The following is a 22,155-nucleotide window of genomic DNA, read 5'->3' as shown; positions in this document are numbered from 1 at the left end:
TAGTTTAGCAAAGTGCAGGAGTTCATGACCAGAAGCTCAAACACACACTTAGTGCCACCACTGGAAGACCCCGAATCTGCACTTCATAAGAAAAAGACGTCCTTGCAAGAACTGAAGTCAGCTTTTTCTAGGAAGTCGGGAAAGAAGACAGGAGAGTCAAGTTCATCAGCGAAGCACAAGAGCAATCTTGAGCATTTGGATCATACACCCGTCCAGACCGAGTCCGAAAGCGATACCGAGCCAGAATTTGAAGAACACACAAGCGAACCCGAGAACGAGCCAAGGAACGAGATGACAGCGATTGAATAAATGTCTATGGGAGCTTACAAGAAGCGGATCCGAGAGGATATGGGTCCCGGTTTAGTCCAACCTGCAATACCTGCCACTGCCACATTCGAGCTGAAGGGACACATATTGACCGCACTGAAGGACATCCCATTTTTCGGGAAAGACCATGAGGATGCTTTTAAGCATCTAGATGAAGTCAATGACATTGCGGATTACTTCAATGTCCCAAATGTCAACAGAAACACAGTCTTGCTTAGGATGCTTCCCATCACTTTCAAAGGAGCCGCTAAGGAGTGGTTGAAAGCACTCCCACCGGGTACAATCACCACTTGGGCTCAAATGCGTGAGCAATTCCTGGACCAGTTTTGCCCGCCATCCAAGATAGCCAAACTCAAGAAGGCAATAGCCAACTTTGAGCAACAACCGGGGGAGTCACTATACGAAGCATGGGAGCGGTACAAGGGCTTGCTCAGAAATTGCCCTCAACATGACCTAAATGTGCAGCAAGAGATGTCAATCTTTTATGATGGGGTCAATGTGATGACAAGACAAATCCTTGATTCTCAAGGACCGTTGACAAAGAAAAATCCAAGGGAGGTTAAGGAGCTAATTGAAGAATTCGCGAAACACTCTCGCGAATACCTCAACCCAAGGCAAGATGGAATCAAAGAAGGTGGAGGGGCTCAAACTGAAGAAATTGCAGCTGTCATGGCCATGCTGAATAACAAGGATCGCAGGATAACACAAATGGACCAGTCGATACATGCCATAAGAGTGGGGTGCGAGAGATGCAGTGGTCCACACTTGACCAAGGACTGCAATATAGATGAGTTTGGGAACAGAAGAGCTCAAGTGTGCTACTCTAGTGGGGAAAAATTTGATGAGGACTGGAGGAAACCGAAGAAGGAGTGGCTGCCATATGAAGAGTATAAGAAGCAAAAAGAAGAGAAATATAGGCAGACAGGTCGAGGCCTTTATCAAAAGGAGCAGTCACCGGCCAAGAAGAAACCCGACCTAGAGACCATTTTGATGAAGTTTATGGAGGCTTCAGAAAAGAGACACGATGCCACTGATTCCGCTATCATGGAACAACAAACTTTGATAAAGAACCAACAAGCCTCCATTCATAACCTTGAAGTACAATTTGGTCAACTAGCCACTCTAGTCCATGAAAAATTGTCCCCGAAGAATCCCGAAGTAAAGACCCAATCTCACGTAATGGCCATCGATACTGAAGAAGATGCAATATCTGAGTTCCTGGAGGCATTGGAAGAAGAACCGCAGCAGCCTAAGAAATCAAGGATCGAAAATGGAGAAAGTGCTGAACCAGACTCGCCACGACGTGGCACTCCTCTGGCCACGACGTGGCGCAAGTCTGATAAAAAATCCTTTGAGCCCAGTCCAACTTATCATCCACCTCTGCCATTTCCCACCCGAGCTACCCTCAGTCAACTGGAGAAGGAGCATTTGGAGTTCGTAAAGCATGTGAAGGGGATCCCAATTAATACCCCCTTTGTCGAGTCTTTATCCAAAGCCCCCGAGAACCAGAAATTACTGCAAGACTTGATAGATACGCGAAGGCAATTAAAGAAGCAGTCTACAGTGATTCTAAGTGAACAAACTTCAAAAGCTGTGTTGGGAGAAACACCAGAAAAGATGGGGGATCCTGGACGCCTCACTCTTCCATGTGAGTTTGGGAACAAAATGAAGGTTAATGCTTTAGCCGATTCTGGGGCTAGCATTAATCTAATGCCTTTTTCATTTTATCAAAAATTGGAGATTCAGAAGATGAAGGATACAAAAATGAAGATTCACATGGCAAATCGTTCGGTGACACAACCCCGCGGCATCGTGGAGGATATTTTGGTAAAAATTGAAAAATTTGTTTTTCCAATAGACTTTGTAGTCTTGGACATGAAAGAAGATCCGGATGTTCCAATAATCCTCGGCAGGCCATTGCTTAACACTGCTGGAGCCCTAGTTGACATCCGCGAGTCCAAGCTCACTTTGAGGGTTGGAGATGAAAAAGAAGTCTTTGGGATAAAAGATGACTTTCAAGAAAATAAAGAAGAGGTGTTCACAATTAATAAAGAGAATGAACTAGAAGAATTGGAAAAGCTTATGGAAGAAGAGATAAAGGCAGTTCATCAAGTCAAGAGAACCAAACCAAGGGCATCTGTTCCGTATGTGATTGAAGTCATAGCTTACAAGAGTCCGCCTTCTTGGGTGAGCGAAGAGGACGAGGAAATGACAAGTGATGAAGAGGAAGTCACTTCAAGAGTAACAAAGCCAATGGTGAAAGAGAAGGAGAATGCTATGGAATGCAAGGAACAAACGAAGGGCACAAAACTCAAGCTTGAAGAAGATGGAAAAGCTAAAAAGGAAAATTCAAAAAAGGCGTATAAAAGGAGAGTTCAAGCTTACAAGCGGCGATTCAAGGAACAAAAGATCCTGGTGGTAGACTCTTCCGAAGATTCAACGTAGGAGGCACGGAGTCCAGCTCAAGACTCCAAGAAAAAGAAGCGCTTCTCGGGAGGCAACCCGAGTTTGGTTTGCATTTTCCTTTTAAATTTTCCTTTCTTTTCTTTTAGCCTTTATTTAGGAGAGACATCAACTCATCATCTAATAACTAGTAATTAGTAAAGAATAAGATGTGGGGACCTTTAAATAATGAATGATATGCTAAGTAATTAGTTAATATGTTAGAGTTTATTAAAATTTTGCATCTGGCAGTTTCCACGACGTGGGCATAGCCAGCCACGTCGTGGGTCGAAATGAAAACACACGATTCTGAAGCAGACTTAAGGTCCACGGCGTGGGCATAGACAGCCACGTCGGGGCCTTTAAAAATCAGGGGGGGACCAATTCCTTAAAACCCTTTGACCGATAATTGTCACTCCCCATTTGGAGACTGCCGCACGAACGGGAACATCATAACCCCACAGCCAATTTCTTATTCTACTTCCAATTTCCTTGCAAGATCTTGCCAATTAATCTACTTGGTATGTGTTTTACTCATTATTTTGTAGTTACTTCTTCCAATTTCAAGTTTTCATGATTAGGGTTGATATGATTTACAAAATTGGTTGAATATAGTGGTTAATTTTAGATTAAATATCCCTTAAATGGTCATAGGAACAAAACCCAACTATTGATTTTGGTAGATACAGCATGCATATAGTCCGATCTTGATACTGTGACCGACGCGACCCACGATGTGGCGCAGCCTGGCCACGTCGTGACTTCTGTGAACAGGTTTAAATTGTTTAATGTGTTGGTTGTTTGCTGCTTTGGTTTGCTTTTGTTTGCAGAAATGGGACCACGACGAGCTGTTCCACAGGAGGAAAACCCGATAGATGTAGCAAGCATACATCCCTTATACCAGTTTCCTCAAAATATTCCCCGACCGTTGCTAACTACCTACGAGAATCGGCTTGGTTGGTTATATAATAGGGAGTTTGCAATAGCCCCAATTATCGATTGGGGATGGCTTGGTAGAGTGGGAATGGTAGTGGAGCTGGAACGTTTTTGGTCGAAGGCTTATGTTGGAGATCAATTTTCATTCACTTGTCATGGGTGGAGGAATTTATTCTCCATTCAAGAACCCGTGTACCGGGAATTGTCGGTAGAGTTTTTCTCTACCGTATGCTTCGAGGAACGCACCCTTGATTTCACCTACAACCGGGCACTTGTGTTTCGTTTGGGTGGTGTATATCAAGAGTGTAGTCTTCGGGAATTTGCTTGGCGTATGGGGCTCTATACAGAAGTGGAGACGCAATCTCCGTTTTTCATTCCGTTCTTGCTTGGATGTGTTCGGGATTTTGCTCCGGGTACTTTGGATGTACAGTTCTGGCGGGGCATTTCTAACCATGAGTACAAAACTCGTGACTCGAGTGAGTCACAAATTCGGAATCCTGTTTTCCGATTTTTGCACCACCTTATCACTTTTTCAATAAATCACAAGCATCATGGTGATAAGGTCCCCATTCAGAATCTATTTTATTTATGGACTCTTATTACCCTGGGAGTTTGCTGTGATTTACCTTATATGTTGGCGAGGTTTATGGGGAAGAAAGCGGCCAATTCTAGGCCTGGGAGCCCGATTACTGGGGGGCATTTGGTTACTTGCCTGGCTAGGTCATATCATATTTTGACCCATGACTTTGTGAGGAATCTTACTCGATTCCCGGACACAGACTTGACCATTCAAGTCTTGGGTGTGATGCAAGCGATGGTGAATATCGGGGGTCGTTTTGTTATACCGCCGATAGATGACGAGCAGGAGGAGGTGCAGCCGGGACAGCAACCACCAGCCAGACCGCGGCGTCGGGATGTACGGGCTAGAGGTAAAGTCGAGCGAGAGCGTACTGCTTCGCAGTATGTGCAGGGAGTGCCCACCGACCCTTTTCAGAGTCGGGTGGGAACGTATTTGGATAATCTACGGGGGCATGCCATTTACCATACCCAGCTTAATGAGGGTATTTATTCGCATTTGGGTGTGACCTGACCACCTTCTATGCCACCACAGTATCCCTATTTTCCGACATGGGAGGAGCAATGATGTCCACAGAATGATGGGGCAGGGCCAAGTGGAGCACGAGATCAAGATGATGATTGATTTTATTTCTTTTGTTTTGTTTTTAAGTAGTTTTTTTTTATGATGGATTTGGTGTGTGATGTAAAACATTATTAAACTATGATGTTACTTTTTCTTTCTTTTGGGTTGTCCATTTTTTTCAGATTAGCATTGGAATTCTAAGGAGCATAAAAGGTTAACTTTCGAGTCATGTTTGTCTAGTCAAGGAAGCTTAGAGTCGTGAGTCGAAACCCACAATTCAAGATAAGTGTGGGGTGTAGTTGGGAAATATATTTGCATAGAAGCGTCTGAAACCAGTTAGCCATTGGTCAAAGTTGCTAGAGTCACTAAAACAAATAAGCCATTTTCTGCTGATGCCCAGTTTCCACGACGTGGAATCCTTGTGCCACGTCGTGGCGCTCTTGCAGTTTGAAGAAATTCAACATTTTGGTGTTCGCGGTTTCAACCCATATCACGACGTGACCAGTTACCTGCCACAACGTGACCCAATTTATCATTGTCACATTTTTCCTTACAAATACCCACTTTGAAGAATTGAAGTTTCGAGTCATATTCAACCAGTTCTACACCAACTTTTTATTTTTGGAAGTCCAATTGCACGTTTTCCACACTTTTGGAGATGCTCACGCCACTATCCCAGGGGAGTCTGTTCCTTTTTCTCCCTTTTCTTTAATTTTGATTTATTTTTATGAATACAATGAGGGCATTGTATGAAATAAGTGTGGGGTAGGGGTAGAAAAAGTAAAAAATTGCTAGAAAATAATAGAATTTGATAGTAAAAATTGAAAATTTTGAAAATTTTGAATAATTGAATCTAGTAATAATTTGAGCTATAATTACTAATATTATGTGGGATGATCCGATGAAAGTTCAAATGTTTAGTTGAGCCAATACATGTTATAGTGCATTTGTGGCCTCCCTTATTTTAGTGAAATCATGGAACAAAAACACAACCTCGCTTGGTTTGAGGGATGCAATATGTTTAGCAGCCAAAACCTGAAATGTATCCAGGAAAATTATTATCATTAACCGATAAAGGTTGAGGTTGAGCGCCTCTGCTTAAGCATGTAGGTTATGAGTGAAAAAAAAAGTGAGTTACATGTAAAAGAAAAAAAGAAAGAGAATTACGAGAAAAGTGTGAAGAATTTTGGAGCAAATAAAGTGAAGATCAAAAGATCAAAATTCCAAGAAATTCAAAAGTTGAAGATACCAGAAATCAAATAAGGTGGTGAATTCAAAGAAATCAAAGATCAAATGTCAAAGAAATGAAGAATTCCAAAAGAGCTCCATAGTGGTATCGATAATTGTAAATCTAGATTATGTATGCTTAGGTTTCTCAACTAAAAATACTTTGAGGATAAGGAGGTTTTCTGAGGATGGGTTCGGAGGGTTGCATAAAATGAGCATTGTTCGGAAAAAGTTGGCGAGTGTTTATGAAGATTGTGAGTATTTAAAGTATGGGGGGTACTTTAGGAAAATTTTAGACACAAAAGCATGCGTTGAGGTCTTGGCATAATGGCTGAACTAGAGTCGGATTATTCTATGTGGTGCTAGTAATTAAGAATTAAGTTTAAATTTGCTTGAGGGCAAGCAAAGCCTAAGTGTGGGGTACTTTGATATTGCAATATTTATACTTATTTTTAGGCAATATTTAAGTACATTTTTGTTTAGAATAATGATACTTATGACTTTAAATTGTTATTTTCAGTCAATATAAAGGATTTTCGAAGAGAGGGACCAAAAGTGCCAAAATGTGGAACAAGGGAGGCTTGAAAGACAAGAAAATAATAAATTCACGATAAACACTCAGTTCACGACGTGGCAATGAAGCCCACGACGTGGCACGGGTGTTCCAAAAGATAAACATCGCGACGCGGAGGATTTCCTTGAAGGATACGAATTTCTTGAAGCCCACGACGTGGCACATCTGGCCACGACGTGGCGCGGGTTTTTGAGGATTATATAAGTCCTCCTGATTATTACGAAAAGAGGGGCTTTTGGCAAAAGAAAAGAGTTCCAGGTGACGATTAAGAACGAAAGAAAGGTTCTGGAAGAGGGTTTTCAACACAAAAAGAAGTAAAGGTTTTTTTTAGTTAAATAAGAACATGTCTTTCATTAGTTTTAGTTGTGTTGATTTATCTGCTATGATGAGCAGCTGAATCTAGCTACTCTTGTTTAGCTAGATGAAGCTTTGAACTTATGAATAGTTATATGTTTATGGATTGAATTTAGTTGGTAAAAAAAATTACTTGTGTTTGATTTGTATAGCCTAGCATGCTATTACTCGTTTATCCAATTGCTTGATTGCATGTTCTGTGTAGCTTAGTAACCATTAAACTGCATGAACCTGTTTACCTAATAATTTAGTGAACATTGAATTGTTAGAGCTAGGATTGACCAATCTTAGTTAGCAATTAGAGTAAATAAAGCTTAGCTGTGCTAGAGAACGTGTATTGTGACCATAATTACGTTTATACAACAAATCTTGCATAGCCTATTTACATTCATAATTAGTTCTGTGTTTAATTATGTGTGAACATACACGGTTTGACATGAATTAGTTAATTATTGGTAAGATAGAACTAAATTACTAATACAACTAAGAACCAACATAATAATCCGTAATCATTAGCTAGCCATAAGGGAGAAGTGGATTCAAACTAAACAAGAGTGTGTTTTTAATTATTGAATTTGATTTAAGTTCATCTGATCTTGTAAAACCAGATAAAATCCCTTATTAAACTTGTTAATAAATTAGGTTAATTTAATAGTAAGTAAATTAATTAGAACACCGTTCCCTATGATCGACACCCGACTTACCTAAACTATATTGTAATCTGACTAGGTACACTGCCTATAAGTGCATAGTTAGTTAAGTTTGTTAGGTTATAAATATTAAAGTTAGTGAGTACTTTTGTGCACATCACCGAGCGTAGGTGCGATGCACCACAACCCTAATGATTGGTGTTGTGAGTCCGATTTAACGGATCTAACTTCTTCAGGCCTCCCCATGCTTAGCCTCCAACCTCTTAATCAGTCACCTCGAAACCCTAGCAACCTTCTAAAAGTTTTGAGACCTTAGAGTGTTTTTGTGTGCATCTTTGAAGGAATAGTTCATTAAGGAATCACTTGGGAGCTCCAAGCCTTGTAGATCCGGATTTTGCATCTCATAATCCACCTCCAAAAGGTATAAAGTTTAAATCTTGATGATCATTCATGTTAGATCTAGTTTGTCTCTATAACCTTGGTCTTTGTGAGTATGATCTATTCCAGACCATTTGAGTGTCATTTCTAGATGTTTTTAGGATTCTAAAGCCGTAAAAATGATAACTTGGCCACTCTCATCCATCCATGCTTAAGTTCTTAAGCAAAAGATGGCATTATAGACATAGGGGTTGGTTTTGTGCTCTATATGGCCATGCAAAGAGATAAAGTCAAAGACTTTACCCATTAAGACATCTGTTAGATTCAGATATAAAAGGTGGGATGTTGGCCTTATATATTAGGAGCTTATTAAAGAAGTTTGTACATCACCGAAGCTATGTTGAGTGTAGCTTTCTCTACGCTTAGCGTAGCATGGAAATCCCCTATTTTTCATCTGAATCTCTATGTTGAGTGTAGAACAGTGTGCTATGTCGAGAATAGGATTGTGTTACGTTGAGAGTAGCACCAGATAATTGATGTTTTTTGGCTAGTTTGACTTTTGGTCGACCGTGTTGGACTTTAGTCTTGGAAAGGGCAAAATTGTATTTTGCCTCAAGGACGATTAGCTATGAATCAAGACTCTTTGAGTGTTAGTTATTACCTTAATTGTTGATTAGAGTTTTATTATGTGTATGTTTAGTATGAAGAGTTTCTGTATCTTCAGCTCAGGTCTGTGATTGTCTTGTCTGTAGATTGAAATGAGTCTTCTCACTATACTATGTAGGACGTTAATACTCTCTGTGATACTTGAGGAGAATACTCATTAAACATACAACATTTAATGTTTTTTCTTACCAACTTGCCCTCCACAATAAAAACGTTCTCGGTATAATACCGACTCCTTTACAAACACCAAATTATCCCACACCGACAACATGTCACCCGGCAAAACACCCATTGGAGTAAATTAGTGATAGAATTGGAAGAAGAAAATAGCAAATCACTCCATTTAGAAATATCATTCCAAGTCGTAGCCTCCAGCTCAAACTCCATCAAAGGATGTTCCATCCCTTCTAAATATGGAACAAATCAGAAATAAAACACATCTATATTACTACTTCGGCCTTCTAGGCTTATAGCTAAGCGATTCAAAGTAATTCTTCAAGCTTAAATGGTTAGTTTTTATCAAGCAAAATGATTCCACCTTGTAGAAACTACCATCCTCCAAAATAATATAACCACTAAAATGTCTAGTAATATCGACCGTAAACTCTTCCAAGTTATCCAAATCCTAAATTCATTTGTCTTGTTGATGAGTTAGTTCAAAAGCGTCAAGTAATCGCAACATCCCTACAAATTGTGAATTATTGGTACCGCTTCTCACATCATGCCGGCAATTCCAAGACCACTTGTTACTCCAACGACTTTTAAGCAAATCATCCCCGTCTCTTTCTTTCAACAAGAACAATCCAACAAACAATTATTTAGAGACAAATTATCAATCCAACATTCATTCCAAAACATCGTTAAAGCTCCATCACCAACACAAGATTAGAATAGAAATTATATATTTTCAGTGTAGTTGGTTAATTGAACTAACAATTCTCAGCCACACCCCAATTTAATAAATCCCATCCTCCAAAGTACGAAGATCTTCATGAACTCCATGTAAAGACTTAATGACTTTAACCCAAAGTGCTTTGTCTTCATTCAAGAATCACCATCTCCATTTCTAAAAAGTAACGTAAAATTGAAACATGTGAAACTCGCTATACCAATGTCTACTTTATCTTTAGACGCCAATACCAAATCCCTACTTAACAATTTTTTTTTTTTTTCATATTTCCTTTTACAAAAAAAATGTGATTTAAGACTTTCGAGTTGCATTTATTCATGTATATATATACATGAATTATGTTGGAAGCTATTGCTTCTACATTTAGTCGTCTTTGTTGTAATTTCATATATTGTAATATATTGTTTAATTTTCATAAATTGTAATATTTTGGTTTAATTTAACATCAGTATCAAGTATGTTCTAATTTTATAAATATTTCACATGCTTAAAAATAACAAATTAAATTATGAGACTTTGTAAAAGAATTTAAAAAAATGATGGTAAATTAGTTAATTTTATAAAAGGTTTTTAAAAGTTGTTAATGACATATTGAAATTAGACGAGAGAGATTTGTAAAATACAGTAACAAAAAGTTTTTAACATTTTGTTTTATAAAATGGATGATTGAAAATGCTCTCTGCAATTGTTAATATATATCTTGGTTCAAATTGCATTTATTGATATATATACACGTGAACTAAATGCTGCTTGTGATGCCATAATCTTTTGCAAGTTGCTCCATGCAATAAATTCTTATTAAAAATTAATGAAACAAAATCTCAATCACAAACAACAATAGTAACTTAAATTAAATTGGTCTCGATGATATAGGAATATCAATGTGTTTAATATGGAATAACTAGTCTCGGTCAATCTCCGGGTATAATTAATACCCAAAATTAACATGAAAAATAAACTTTTGTTAAGCAATTAACAAATGCTCGATGTAATTGTCGTACTTGGTGTTTAACAATTTAACATATTTAGATGTAAATCCATCGATCATATATTATAAAACGAACAAATGAAAAATAAATTTAAAAAAAAATAAAATAATAAAATAAAATAAATAAAACGATCTGAGCAAATTGGCAAGTCGACAGCTGAGTTGCAAGCATTTCTCCGACGCTGTCGTTTTTTTAATATTATTTGGTTCACAAAAACTCCAACAAAGGGATGTGCCATGTCAACCTCTCTCTGCCACGTCATTTCGATGGCGACCTCCACGTGTAGCTGCTCAACTCCTTGGCAACTTCATGACAAAACTCGCCCTTCCACGTCGGCTTCATACAGGAGTATGTCGTCGTCGTATTAACTCCTCTTGTTTCCTGACACGTGGCCTGGGGCCCAACTGTATTTCTTGCCTTCATCTGTTTTAATTGATTTCGCAACTTACTAAAATTATTGTGTTAACAAAATTTTTGAAGGAAAAAATAGGACAAAGATTTTTTGTATTCTTCTTTCAATTTTCTTTCACGGTTTGTAGAAATAAATGAAAGGAAAGTAAAAATGTATTATATATGTTATTATTTTTATACTTATTAAATATTTTATAAGTAAGGACAAACTTGTAGAACTATAAACTTTTTTTTTTCGTTCGATTCAATTTGGAAAACGCAAAAAAGAAAAATGAATAATAATAATAATAAATAAATAAATAAATAAAACACAGAATAAAATAAAAGAAAATGACTATAAGTATTCTTTTTTATTATTATTATTATTTTTTTTTTTTGCTTTTTACAAAACAACCAAGAAAACAAAAAATGTCTAGAATAACCATAATATTTGAAGGTTGGATGCCTTCGAAAATATAGATTTATGTAGTTACGTGTGATTTTTTCTTTTCAAACTTTGAATATTCATAACTCTTTCATACGAATAACGTTTGAACTGTTTTTTTTTTATTGTTTTATTTGTAACAAAGGCTTTTCATGGATATATTACACACTAAATTTAGATGTCGGGAATTCATGCTATTTTAGCTCCAAAGTATGGTAGTTAGTGGAAAAAAAACTCAACTTCGATCATTCATAAATTTTGCATACGAACTTTATTTTCATTGTGTTTTTTGTAACAAGGTTTTCCATAGACATATTATATTCCCAATTTGGATGTTGGAAAGTAGTACTTTTTTACTTGTCTGGCCGCAAGATTTTTTAGACCCTGTGCAATTTAATAAAAAATAAACCCAAATGCTTGAAAGATCTAAAACGTTAAGTAAAACACTTAAAAAAATTTATTTTCCATTAAAAACTAGATAAAAATAAATTTCATTCAAAATAATACACAAAAAGTAAATTTGTTTCTAGTCTAAATATTTCTTGCAATAAATTTCACAACATCTTTATAAATACTTTTATCTAAAAAGGTTGCTATCAACCTTTATAAACCTAAAAAACACGTATTTCCTCTTTAAACCTATAAAAATAAAAACTTTATTGGAAATTATATATATATATATATATATATATATATATATATATATATATATAGAACCTAGCTATATATAGGTTCAGGTGTTTAAAATATTTATTGTGTTATTGTATGTATAAATGTGGGCCAATCAAAATTTAAAATATAAATAAATAATTAAATAAATAAATAAGGGTAATTAGGTAATTTTATAAATAACTTCCCCAAATACTTTCCTATAATTATGTTAGTTGATTTTAACCTAATTTATCCCCTTTTATAAACAACTTCCCTAAATACATCGATGAAGGTGAGAAGGAAAGCACGAAGCGGCTGCAAGGTCTAATGGATGTCGATCGATTGCAGGCTAAGGAAGCGTCTCCGGGTCAACGAGACTGAAGCAACGAAGTGAAGAAGCAACATAGGTCATCTTCCTCGTTCAATCTAATAAACGACGTTTCTTTGACTTTCGAAAGTTAAAGTCCTTCAAATCAAATTCAGATAGCAATGGTACGTAATCAGGTACCCATGTAATGCCAGTTACCCCATCGAGATTTGATTTTACAAGCCAATTTCGACTTCAATTTCGTTTGTAAATTCCGATTACAGACACCAAAACAAAGAACTCCCAAGTCCCGACGAATTTGATTCCAACAAAAATTCTAATCAAAGCTTCTTCTGTAAATGCGAATGGATTATGGGAATGTTTTTGACTATCAGTGATGGAATTCTGAATCTGATTTGAACATTTGATCAAGATTGTTGTAATCAACTTCCGATTATGAACCTGTGAATGCCGATACTGAGTCGAGCATCCCAAATCAACACTTAAATCCAAACCCTTTGAAATTAGTTTCAAAATTGTATGTATAAGAACGCTATGAATCGGTATTTCAATCATTTATGTGAACACTAGACCTGTTCATATCAGAATGCAACAACGAGTTCCGATTTTAGAGTGAAAATCACAAACCTTCGTTTCAGTTGAATTGATTCATGTTTCAATATATGTTTTTTAACTTGATTTTTGGCTCCATTTTATGAATTGATTCATGTTTCAATTTATGGTTTTTTTTCCTGATTTAACACTTCATTTACGTGGACAGTGCAGGATCTTGACAAAGTTGAATTCTAAAAAGGTATCAACTATGTTTATGTAGATCATTCAATGGATGATATTGGAGAGATTCCAATTCTATTGGAATGGAATCACGAATTCTAATTATGTTGGAATTGAATTACGAATTCCAATTCTGTTGGAATCACAAAAGTTGATTCTTGAAGAACGGACCATAAAAGTGAAAGTGATTATAAGCAACATTATTCTTTTAGAATGTTTTAGTCGTTAGATTTTGATGTTTTTTTTTCCGTTTTGAAAGTTTTTTTAGTTTTATTTTTTAACAATAAATGTAATTCTTAATAATTGTTACCCGTATTCTCTAAGAAATAATGTATTTTTTGTTTTTATACTTCAATTGATTGTTCAAGAATTTGTTATTCTACAAGAAGTTTTTAAATTCATGATCAAGAAATAGGTTCAAGAATATTTTTATTATTTATGGTTCAAGAATATTTTTATTTTTGAATATACTCATAAACATATTCTGTCAGAATGTACGAATTAAAAGAATTATAATTCGTAAAATCGGATTTTTAAAATTAGTAGAATCTATGATCCCTTAAAAAAATGCAATTTTCCTTTATTAAATCTATATTATTTGACTAAATTACCCTTCTAATTAATTAAGATGATATTTTTCAATTATATTTAATTCAATAATATATATTAATCACTTTCTTAAAATAAGTAAAATTGATTGGCCCATATTTATGCATACAATAGCACACTAATTAGTTTGAATAAAATAACCTAGGCATATATATATATATATATATATATATATATATATATATATATATATATATATATATATACACACACACACAAACAAGAAAGAAAAAACACAAATTAGAAAAAGAAACAATCTTCAAAAATTTTGAAACTTGTAAAAGAACTTCTGATTTGCAAAACCTTCTAATTTTCGAAATACTAAAATCAAAAATTACAAAACATTTTTATATTACCTTAGAAATATAAATAAAAAGTTGAAAATTAGAACACTTTAATGTCAAGATATGTTTATGATTTTCGAGGATATAAGGAGTTCAGGATATGCTTATCACTTGAGTGCTTTTGGTTTTAGGAATCAGGAAGAAAGGAATATATGTGCTTCTGAAGTAATTATTAAGTGATTTTTTTTAGAGAAGAAGAAGTAAGATTGTGAGAAATCAAAAGCAAACTTTTGATTTGCTTCATCATGCATTTTATTTAAAAAAAATAATAATCTACGAATGAGATTGTTGCTTGATGACTAATTGTAGATGATTAACATCACTAGCCATCATTATCATTAATTGTTGCCCGTGCGTGAACCGAAATCCAAAAAAAAAAAAAAATAGAAACTGAAGCGTTTATTTTTCCTTGGAATTTTTTGATATCGCACTCATGCTCAAGAAGGAGTGTCAAGTGATGGGCAGCTCCCGACTTCCTCCACAAGGCTACATTTGTTTAAAATTAGGTTACCATAACAACCATCATACTCTTTCAGTTCTACCAATCACAAGGTATGATTCTTTCCCTCTATTTTATTTTTATGATGTTATGATATTGATATGTGCTCTGTGTATATGCGTTAGGATCGTTCCATGTGAATGGTATCCCTGTTCAGGTGTTTTTTGACTTGGGTGCCACCCGATCGTTTGTTTCTCTTGTGCTTAGCAAGAAGTTCATTGAGTCCTCAGGCATGTTGGATTGCCCTTTAGAAGTCGAGATTGCCGATGATCGATCGGTGCGGGCATCATCGGTGTTCAGAGATTGTGTCCTGAGGTTATTTGAGGAGCGCTACTTGGTGGATTTGGTTCCCATTCCGTTGCATGGGAACAAAGTGATTATAGGCATGGATTGGTTGAGCCCTAATGGGGCAGTGATAGATTGCGCACAACAGCTAGTGCGGATCAGGACCCCGAGTGGGGGAGAGTTGGTGATCCACGGCGAGAGGCCACAACGTGGACCCACAGTATGTTCAGCAGCAAGGGCTAGGCGCAACCTTCAGCAAGGTTGCGCGGGATATGTCGCGTATGTTATGGATACCCGGGAGGCGGGTAAGGCGACGGTGAGCGAGGTTCCAGTGGTGCGAGACTACGCCGATGTGTTCCCGGAGGAGCTTCCCGGAATACCTCCGGAGCGACAGGTAGAGTTCACGATCGACCTAGTTCCTGGTGCGGCTCCGATAGCCAAGGCACCCTATCGGTTGGCTCCTCCCGAGATGCAGGAGTTGTCTACACAGCTGCAGGAGCTGCTAGACAAGGGATTTATTCGACTGAGCAGTTCACCCTGGGGAGCCCCGATCCTGTTTGTGAAGAAGAAGGATGGGTCGCATCGGATGTGTATAGATTACCGGGAGCTGAGTAAGGTAACGGTGAAGAACCGTTACCCACTCCCGAGGATTGATGACCTCTTTGATTAGTTACAGGGAGCATCTTGGTTCTCCAAGATCGATTTGCGTTCAGTTTATCATCAGATGAGGGTCAGAGAGGAGGATGTACAAAAGACCGCGTTTCGGACGCGTTCTGGCCATTATGAGTTCGTGGTGATGCCGTTTGGGCTCACCAATGCTCCTGCAGTGTTCATGGACCTCATGAACCGCGTGTGTAGACCGATGCTGGATCGGTCTGTGATAGTTTCCATTTATGACATCTTGGTTTATTCCAAGACGCAGGAGGAGCACGAGGAGCATCTGAGAGAGGTTTTGGAGACCTTGAGGAGGGAGAGCTTGTACGCCAAGTTCTCCAAATGTGAATTTTGGTTGCGTGAGGTGCAGTTTCTTGGGCATCTCGTCAACCAGAACGGGATTTCAGTAGACCCGCCCAAGGTGGAGGCCGTGATGAGATGGGAGGTTCCGAAGTCTCCATCCGAGATTAGGAGTTTCCTAGGATTAGCAGGCTACTATCGGAGATTCATTCAGGATTTCTCCAAGATAGTCGTACCCCTGACACGGTTGACTAGGAAAGTCGTGGTCTTTCGATGGGGGCCTGAGCAACAGGCAGCGTTCGAGATTCTGAGGTGGAGATTGTGTGAGGTGCCAATCCTAGCCCTGCCTGAGGGCGTAGAGGATTTTGTGGTATGTTGTGATGCGTCTATCTCAGGTTTAGGCGCAGTACTGATGCAGAGGGGGCATGTCATTGCTTATGACTCGAGGCAGCTGAAGCCTCACGAGGTGAACTACCCAACTCATGATTTAGAGTTGGGGGCGGTGGTCTTCGCCCTCAAGATTTGGCGGCATTACCTCTACGGGGTTCGATGTACCATTTACACGGACCACAAGAGTTTGAGGTACCTCATGGATCAGCCGAATCTGAACATGAGGCAGCGTCGGTGGCTGGACGTGGTGAAGGATTATGATTGCGAGATCCTTTACCACCCGGGGAAGGCCAATGTGGTGGCCGATGCGCTTAGCCGTAAGGCAGCACAGATCAGGGATGTGTGTATGAGGATGACGGTGGTGACTCCACTGTTAGAGCAGATTCGGGAAGCTCAGTAGGAGTCTATGAAGGAGAAACATCGAAAGAGCGAGCGAATAGTGGGTCAAGTCACCTCCTTCGATTATGATAGCGGAGGATTATTGACACTGCACCGTAGGGTGTGGGTGCCGTATCACAGAGGCATGCGCCAGATCTTGATGGAGGAGGCGCACAAATCCCGATTCTCTATTCATCCAGGGCGACGAAGATGTATAGGTATCTTCGTCTAGACTATTGGTGGCCCTGCATGAAACGGGATGTGGCGTGGTACGTCGAGCGGTGTTTGACCTACAGGAAGGTCAAGGCCGAGCATCATAGACCGCATGGCAAGATGCAGCCGTTGGATATCCCGTTGTGGAAATGGGAAGATATTACGATGGATTTTATCACAAAGCTTTCCCGGACGGCGCGAAGAGTAGATTCGATTTGGGTCATTGTGGATCGGTTGACCAAGAGCGCCCATTTTATTCCGATCCAGGAGAGTATCTCGGCCAAAAAGTTGGCCGATATCTATATCAGGGAGATAGTGGTGTGACACGGGGTACCAGTGTCAGTGATATTGAGACATCCCCAAAATCTCGGCCAGAAAAGACCGATTTTCATTTATGCTTTTAAATATTTTCAGAGTAAATCCTTTTGATTTGAAAGAGTTGCGGAATTTGTTCCCAAAAACAAAACATGATAAAACATTGTTTACCGAAGCATTTCATAAAAGAAATGTATTTTCATTATAATCAAAACTCGGGGTGTCATGTTCCGATACAGACCAATAAGCATAAACGAATACATTACAAGTCATATGACAAATATAAACATATGCAGACTTGTAAACAAAACAACTTGATGGTTCACCCATCTCATGCCCTTCCGCCACTACCTGTAATACAATTTAAAACTGAGTGGGTCAGGCTTGGGAGCCTGGTGAGCATATAGGGTTTTCAACCCACAATAAATATCATATTTAATTTTCACCAACCAACAATAACCCAATTACCCATTCCCGTTATTCTCACTTTAATGTCCCTAAAACAACTAACATAAGGGACCTAGTCTAAGAATATTTCATCGGGGCGACAACACATGCTTCGGGGGTACCTCAGCAATATAAGTCAAATAAGGCAACCATGAGGGGGATGGAGTACAGCGAATGAACACCCAAGTTCATTAACACCTACAGGTGGCGAACCTGCTAATGTTTCCACAAGACTGTCTAGAATAGCCAGTGGTCGTCATCTAAACTCCGCTAGATGACTCAATCAAACAACAATGAGGCCTCTCATCTGTTTATTACACACCAACTGTTTACCCATGTTCTACCCAACATATTAGTAGATAAAAATATACATTTGTATACATAGTTTAAAGAAAACCTGTATAGCATGCTTTAATCAACACATATATCACATAACAGATGAGGCACACACACACATAACATATATCTCATAAAGAAATAAGCAGATCTATAAGATAGAAGAGAGTGAATACTCATTCACACATAACACAACCAAATATATACACATAGCATGTATTTTATATATAATACTTCGTATTATTGTATTTGGAAGAAAATAACTACACACTCACTTGATCAGAAGATGATCGGACAGTACTACGGCTTATAGAAGTAGTATTCCTCAGCAGATCTGGAAGATCTCCTCGAAAATCGAACTTCTCGCGGGCAGAGCTTCGACTCGGGAACCGCACTTCTCGGGATCTTCGGGGTCTCGGGACTTGCCTCGGGGCTAGAGTATGATACCGGGGCTTCGGGGTGGAATCGGCACGCAAAACGATGCAAAAGACTAGAGAGAAGAGAAGAAATGAACAAGAATTTTGGCTGCCTTCGGATCCCCTTTTATAGAGGCTGGAGCCTCGGAGTACGCGGGGCGTACTGCAGTACGCAGCGCGTACTGCTTCCGAAATCGTCACTGCATGCGTCATCCGAAGTGTCGACACTATGCTGAGTATGCGGTAGCGTACCCTCGTACGCGGGGCGTACTCCGGATCACACCGGTGACTCGTCTTCGGATAAGGCTTCCGATTTTGATTTAAATTTAATTACAAAATGATTAATAAACTTCGGAAATTCATAACTTCTTCATACGAACTCCGTTTTCGACGTTATTTATATCCACGGAAAGGTGAGACCACGCTCTACGACTTTCGTTTAGACTCCGTCGGCTAATTTTGAATTTATTTTTATTAATTATTTTTAATAGGCCGCGACAGAAACTTTCCTTATAAATTCATAACTTCTTCGTTTGACGTCCGTTCTCGCCTAACTTTTTATCGCTTCGATATCAACAATGAGATCTTCGATTCTCATTTAGATTGCTTCGGCTAAAAACCGCTCGATCTCAAATCGAGTATTTCAGGCTGCATGCCGCTAAGCCGGAACTTCGATAAATCATAACTTCCTCATACGAAGTCGGATTTGGGCGTTCTATATATATTCGGAAACCTCGTTTCAACTACTACAACATTAATCAAAGATATTAAGTTTAGTTTACACTTAAATTTTGACGCTTATTTTTATTCTTAATTAATCAAACCACATAATTAAGCAATTAAGCACAAAACACATAATACTCAAATAATACAATCTTATTATTTCAAAACGGGTTACAAAGGTTAACCTAGACTATTACATTGCTAAAAGTGGCAAGCCCAGAAACACAGACGTTACAACTCTCTCCACCTTAGAATGATTCCGTCCCCGGAATCACACATCAACAAACAAATGCGGGTAGCGACTCATCATGTCACTCTCCGTCTCCCAGGTGAGATTCGGCCCATTCGTGTGTTTCCAACGGACAAGCACTAACCCAACCATTTTGCGTCGCAACTTCTTAGTCTTTCGGTCAACAATTGCCTCTGGTTCTTCAATCAACCTTTTGTTCTCATCAATTCTCAATTCATAAATTGGAATTATATCGGGAACTTCTCCCGTGAACTTCCTCAAATAACACACATGAAAAGTGTTGTGAATTCCATTCAGCTCTTCGGGTAATTCGAGCTTGTAAGCTTGGTTCCCAACCCTCTGAAGAACTTTAAACGCTCCAATAAACCTTGGACTCAACTTTCCCCTTTTTCCAAATCTTATAAGTCCCTTCCACGGCGAGACTTTAAGCAAAACCGAATCTCCAACCTCAAAAGTCATCGGTCTTCGCTTCTTGTCAGCATAGCTCTTTTGACGATCTTGAGCTGCTAACATTCTTTCCCTAATTATTTTCAACTTTTCAGCAGTTTGATGAACCATCTCCGGTCCCATAAACTGCTTTTCCCCAGCCTCAAGCCAACAAGACGGCGTACGACACTTCTGTCCATACAAAGCTTGATAAGGTGCCATCTTAATGCTCGAGTGAAAACTATTATTATAGGAAAATTCTACCAACGGTAAGTGTTCATCCCAATTACCTAGGAATTCCAAGGTACATGCTCTCAGCATATCTTCAAGTGTTTGTATTGTTCTTTCACTCTGACCATCAGTCTGCGGATGGTAAGCTGTGCTTAAACATAACTTGGTACCCATTTCCTCTTGTAGACTTTTCCAAAACCTTGAGGTGAAACGGCTATCACGATCCGATACAATCGTTAACGGAACACCGTGAAGCCTCACAATTTCCTTCACGTAAGAATTCTCAAGCTTTTCCATAGACCATTTCTCCCTGGCCGCTATGAAATGCGCACTCTTAGTGAATCGATCAACGACCACCCAAATCATGTCGTGACCATTCTTTGTTCTGGGCAGTTTAGTGACAAAATCCATAGCAATGTCTTCCCACTTACCCATAGGCACATGCAATGGTTCTAAACTCCCGTAAGGTTTCTGATGTTGTGTCTTGACTCTTGCACAAGTCACACACTCGGCCACATACTTTGCAACATCAAGCTTCATCGTCGGCCACCAGTAATAGGGTTTCAGGTCCCTATACATTTTAGTGCTACCCGGATGAATTGAGTACATGGTTTTATGAGCTTCTTCCATCAGAAGATCCCTAATTCCTCCTGACTTAGGTACCCAAATACGATCTTGGAATACCTTCAGTCCATGACCGTTAGTACCAAACACCAACGTTTTACCCAAACGTTCCTCCTTTCGGTCATTTTTCTCAGAAGCTTCCTCTTGAGCTTTCTTTATACTTTCCACAATGGTCGAGACAACTTCAATTCTCAACGCTCTTGGCCTCTTCCTTTCAAGATTGACCTTCCGACTGAGAGCATCAGCAACAACATTAGCTTTACCGGGGTGGTAAAGTATCTCGCAGTCGTAGTCTTTAAGTAATTCTAGCCAGCGTCGTTGCCTCATATTCAATTCTTTGTGATTAAAGAGGTATTGGAGACTCTTATGATCAGTGAAAAGTTTGCACTTCGTGCCATAGAGGTAATGCCTCCATATTTTTAGAGCGAAAACTACCGCTGCCAACTCCAAATCATGAGTCGGGTAATTCTTTTCGTGCTCTTTCAGCTGTCGAGACGCATATGCTATCACCTTTTCTCTTTGGATCAAAACACAACCCAATCCAACACCAGACGCATCGCTATAAACAGCGAAGTCTTCAACTCCATCGGGTAGAGAAAGTATCGGTGCCTTGCATAGCTTCTTCTTTAACTTCTCGAATGCTTCTTTATGCTTCTCACTCCAAGCATAAGTAGCTCCTTTGTGGGTCAAAGCTGTCAATGGAGTAGCAATCGAAGAAAAGCCTTGGATAAACCTGCGGTAATATCCGGCTAATCCCAAAAAGCTTCGAATCTCTGTGGGACTTTTCGGTTGTTCCCACTTCGTCACAGCTTCGATCTTCGCTGGATCAACCATTATCCCTTCTTGGTTGACCACGTGAGCCAAGAATTGGACCTCACGAATCCAAAAATCACATTTGGAGAACTTTGCATACAACTTCTCCTTCTTCAAGACTTCTAACACTTCTCGCAAGTGTCTGCCATGCTCCTCCTGGCTTTTCGAGTAAATCAGAATGTCGTCTATAAACACTATCACAGATTTATCAAGGAAAGGATTACAAACCCTATTCATCAAATCCATGAACGCTGCTGGAGCATTGGTTAGTCCAAACGACATAACCAAGAACTCGTAGTGTCCATATCTAGTTCTGAATGCAGTCTTCTCGGTATCTTGCTCTCTTACTTTCAGCTGGTGATATCCTGACCTAAGATCGATCTTCGAGAAATAGCTCGAACCTTGCAATTGATCAAACAGGTCATCAATCCTCGGCAACGGATATCTATTCTTTATTGTTGCCTTGTTCAGCTCTCTGTAATCGATGCACATTCTCATACTTCCATCTTTCTTCTTTACAAATAACACCGGAGCTCCCCAAGGCGATGAACTAGGTCTAATGAAACCTTTGTCCAATAACTCCTGAAGTTGCATCATCAGCTCCTTCATCTCCGTCGGTGCTAATCGATAAGGTGCTTTTGCTATTGGCATGGTTCCTGGTAACAAGTCTATTCTGAACTCCACTTGTCTATCAGGTGGTAATCCAGGAAGATCCTCGGG

General features: G+C 38.8%; 1 non-coding gene across 1 annotated transcript; it reads right to left on the bottom strand.

The window, feature by feature from the left end:
- Window positions 1-675: 675 nt before the first annotated feature.
- LOC145071921 (small nucleolar RNA R71) lies at window positions 676-782 on the bottom strand. Its single transcript, XR_013690882.1, has one exon. It is a non-coding gene; the product is annotated as a small nucleolar RNA R71 (small nucleolar RNA).
- Between the last annotated feature and the right edge of the window lie 21,373 nt (window positions 783-22,155).

Source organism: Lactuca serriola, chromosome 8 (assembly GCF_051521515.1).
Source record: "Lactuca serriola cultivar US96UC23 chromosome 8, Lser_US96UC23_V15, whole genome shotgun sequence".
In the NCBI taxonomy this organism is placed as follows: domain Eukaryota; kingdom Viridiplantae; phylum Streptophyta; class Magnoliopsida; order Asterales; family Asteraceae; genus Lactuca; species Lactuca serriola.
The sequence above is the reverse complement of the archived record's forward strand: the minus strand, read 5'-3'. Positions and strand labels throughout refer to the sequence as shown.